The sequence below is a fragment of the Myotis davidii genome, unplaced genomic scaffold (genome assembly GCF_000327345.1).
Source record: "Myotis davidii unplaced genomic scaffold, ASM32734v1 scaffold1509, whole genome shotgun sequence".
NCBI lineage: Eukaryota > Metazoa > Chordata > Mammalia > Chiroptera > Vespertilionidae > Myotis > Myotis davidii.
Window position 1 is genome coordinate 758,299 of NW_006299480.1, and position 4,111 is coordinate 762,409.

Below are 4,111 nucleotides of genomic sequence, written 5' to 3' on the forward strand. Positions count from 1 at the left end.
TCCTGGACCCCGTGCCCGCCTGGGCAGTGGGCACTCGGCCATCGGTTCTTTAGCCCCTCGCTGGGCCTGGATCCCCGCCTCCCCCGCAGGGCTCTGCGCCTGGGTTGCTGGGAGAGGCTGCGGCCTTCAGCGGGGCAGGCTTGCTGGACTGGTGTTTTTGCAAATGGTTACTTGAAGGTGAGGGTCGAAAAGATCGACAAAAAGAATACGTCCCGAGTGTCAGGTGCTAGCGTCAGCATTTCGGGGGCTGCAGGCAGGAAGCGCTGGCCTGGGCATTTGTCCAGCCCTGGCCCGCGCTGGTACTTGGCGAGGACACGGATATGTCGGAGTGGGTGGCAGCGTGTATAGGCCAAGTGCAAGCATGGAGACCCCGCTCCTGGCTCCCAGCCGTGTAGAGGCCTGGACACCACATGTGTGCGGTGTGCAGAGAAGGGTGGGAGCACGTGTGCAGTCCTAGAGCTGCCCCAAGGGAAGGGCCTGGCGGGTCAGCTTTGGCCACACCCCTGCCAGCGGTGGTGCTGGAGACGGTGCCTGGGGCGTTGTGACAGGCAGCCACAGTGTGAGGCCTGGGGGTGCAGGGCCTCAGGACAGGCTGGCATTTTTGAATGGGGCCGAGTCGGGTCAGAAGCATCTGAGTGGGAATTGGGGCTTTGGAGCGTCCCCACAGGAGGCAAAGGGCATCCTCTCTGCCTCCTGTCCACGCAGCTGCCCCACGACGTGGCTGTTCTAGAACACCCGGGCTTGGGGTGCTCTTGGCCGTCTGGGGCGCTGCAGACAGCTCCATTGTGCAGCGCTGGTTCCAGCCTGGGGGGTGGGGATAGAACGCCGAGCTGCCTGCAGACCTGGCCCCAGCACCTCACACCTCATGCCATTCCCACTTCCCGTGGAGCTGGAGGCTTTTTTGACCCCCGTGTGTCCGTCTGGCAGCCCGTGTGTGACTGCAGTGGGGTGATGTGGGCAACGGGCTGCCTGAGGCAGGGTCGGGGATGGGAAGGTGGTCTGGTCAGGGCTGGGGGGGGCCACCTCTCCCAGAAACCTTCCTCACTAGGCCAGCCCCGGGCTCCCCCAGCACCTTGGGCGCAGCTCTGAGGCCAGGTCCTCAGCTTCCCGCAGGGCCCTCCGGACAGCAGGCTCCGCGCTGGCTCTGCAAGCTGCTTTCCCGGCTCCGCAGGGGCGAGAGGGCCCGGGACCGAGGTCCTGCAGGTCAGTGCAGCCGCGAGTGAGGCCTCTCTAACCAGGACCAGCCCTGCCGCGTCAGCGCCTTTGCCCTGGGCCAGGCAGGCGGCGCCCCCACTATGGGAGAGGTGTCAGTGTGCCTCGGGGCGAGGGCTGGACCCCAGTGGGGGAGTCGGCAGCCGGCGGGGCTCTGGGATCCCCGCGCTCCTGGTGCAGCCCCGCCAGGCGCCTGTCCTGAGCCGTGGGCTTGCGAGCTTGATCTCAGGGAAGTGTCCCAGCTCCCGGTGGCTTTCCTCCCGGGAGAGATGGGCGTTCGGTTGGGGGCCATCGGGAGCCGGGTGCTGAGGAAGTAGAGGTGGGCCCTGCGTCGCTCAGCCGTCCTGGGGGATCTGGCCGCAGGGCTCCCTCTGGCCGGCGTGCCCTGGCCCCAGAACCATCTGCCACTCGCACCTCAGAAGCCCGGCAGCCGGGACCTCCCGTGCGCTCCGCAGGCCGCTGCTCCCCTTGGTACACGTTCTTGTCAGTGGCTCCACAGGGCGCCTCGTGTGTCCCTGTCCGCAGGGACCTGGGTGGCCGAGCGCCTTCTGGAGAGGGAGGCAGGTTCTTAGGGCTCTGGCCACCGGGGCGAGAGGTCTTGCTGTCTGTGCCCGGAGGGCCTTGCAGAGCTGGCTGGCTCTCAGCTCCGGGGGTCGGCACCTGGCTGGCTGGTCCTGGCTGCGGGGCGTTGACAGCTGTGTCCTGTGCTCAGGGCAGGGAGGCTCCCCCGGACAGCGCTCTGGTGACGACACACGTGGCTGGGCCTCCTCATCTTGCTCCGCATCCCTCAGCCTGCGGGTGCAGAGGGCAGGGCCGCGCTGGACCCTCCACAGCTCCGTGGGCAGTGGGGGCTCAGGCCCCAGCAGAGCAGATGGGAGGGTGCTCAGATGGCACCTCCCAGGAAGTGCCTGGCCCAGTGACGGTGCCTGAGCAGGGAGAGCTGCCCCTCCTGGGATGTCGGTGGTGGGTCTGTGGTGCTCACCTCTGCTCCTCCAGCAACCTCGCCGCACGCCGCCTCAGCGAGCAGCTTCTGGAAGGGCCCGCAGCCCCTGGGCCGCCTGTCTGACTGCCTCTAACCTGCTGCTTTCTCTCCATGCTGTCCTAGGAGGTCAGAGTGAAAGTAAGTACGCCTGCTCCTGCCCGCGCTCCTGTCACCTGAGCCGGGGCCCCAGGTAGCGGCACTGCCCTTCCTCTGCTCTGCATCCCTCAGGGCTTCCCTGGGCAGAGCCGGCTCTTGCCTCCTGGGCAGGTCAGGTGACGGCCCCGCTAGCCTTGCCTCAGGCCTCGGGCCTAGTTGGGGCGTCTGGAGACTGACTTCCCCTCCCCTGAGCTGTGGCCACCGGAGCCCTGAGCACACCTGGTCTGGTGTCGGAGGCCAAGGAAGCGCTGATGCCAGCAGGGGCTGGCAGGGCTTGGGCACTAGGGGCCAGCCTTGTGGCTGAGCCAGAGAGCTCAGAGGGCACATTAGCCCTGCCTGGTCATCCTGCTACCCCTTCCGGGGCAGTGAGTGATGTCATAATGCCCTGCCTTCTGGGCACAAGCTCCTGCCTCCCACCACTGCCTCTGCGGCCAGCCTGGCCTTGGTAAGTGCTGCCACCAGCCTGGGCAGGAAGGTGCCAGGGCATGTGCCGATAAAGGCCCCCAACGTACCCCTGCAGGGGATAAGGGGTCTCCCCAAAGTGCTGGGCAGGTGTGGGCTTGTCCATGTGTCCATGGCTTCCACTTCTGCTGGTGTTGGGAAGCACGTGGGCCCAGGCGAGGGGGGCGTTGCCCTCCCGGCTGAAGGCTGCCCTGCTCTGGAGACCTTGCCTCCTAGGTCTGAGGCCTGCCTGGCTCTGTGGGCACTGGGCCGATGGTGGCTTAGGCTGCACCAGTGACCCACCGAAGCCGGGGACGGTAGGGGTGTCCTGAGGGAGGGCTGCAGCCCTGGCGAGTTAGCACTGGGTGTTGGTCAGGATGCCTCCTTCTGCTCTGGGGAGCAGGGCCCAGGGTGGGGCTGTGGCTGGGAGGGAAGCTCACCGCCACCTTCTAGGAAGGCCCCTGGGTGAGCAGGGATCCCGGGCTGCGGGCCAGGCTCCTCTGATCCTGCTCAGTGGGGGCTGCCTCCCGTTTCTGGGCTGGTCCACAGAGTGCCAGCCACCTTTCCACAGCGCCACGCCTGGCAGCAGGGGGGCGGGGGCTGGGCAGACAACGAAGGTCCCCTCCATGAGGATGGTGGGGCTCAGGGCCCCCAGTTGCCTCCCACTGCCCCCCTGATGGTGCCCCTTACACCACGATGGCCACCTCAGAGACCGCCCAGTGCTTCCGTTAAAACCTGTGCCCGGAGGCGGCCGGGCTTAGCAAAGGCACAGGCCGTCCAGGGACCATTTCAGGTCAATAGCAACTGTCCGTGGACATGAGTCTCCCTGTCTCATGGGCCAGGCTTGTTGTGAAGGGTGTTCCCGTGAGGGTCAGGTGGAGGGAGCGCACTGGTTCCCGGCATCCAGTCGGGGATTCTATAAGAAAAGGTTTCTGAGGTTTGGAAACCATCTTCTCTAGACCCCTTTGGAGAGCATGGTGCATGTTGGGTTAGAAAAGAAGTTTTGCAGTTAAAAGAATACAAATATTTATACACCTGTACGTATATGTTATCTGCTTATTGCCTAACTGAGGTCCCTGCGGGTTTGACTTGGGGTCCTGCATGTTGCCGGATGGCACCCCCCTTGGGAGCATCCGCAGGTCCTGCGGCACCAGCCAGGCTTCTGAGGGCGGGGCGGGGCGGACGCGGGGCGCTGTGCTCAACTGCCTTCTGTGCTTGCTTCCACTGCTGCGCGCAGATGAGGAGCGGCAAGGCCTCCTGTGCCCTGGAGACCGTCTGGGAGGACAAGCAGAAGCATGGGGAGGCCGAGCAGCGCGCCCA

At 65.8% G+C, this 4,111-nt stretch overlaps 1 protein-coding gene across 1 annotated transcript in view; it reads left to right on the forward strand.

Annotated features, from left to right (window-relative positions):
* Nucleotides 1-1,509: 1,509 nt before the first annotated feature.
* Nucleotides 1,510-4,111, forward strand: part of EEF1D (eukaryotic translation elongation factor 1 delta) — a 12,255-nt gene continuing 9,653 nt past the window's right edge. Inside the window, exons 1-2 of the mRNA XM_015571394.1 lie at nt 1,510-1,514; nt 1,552-1,553. The gene's annotated coding sequence lies outside the window, so the exon portion shown is untranslated. The remainder of the gene's footprint in view (nt 1,515-1,551; nt 1,554-4,111) is intronic.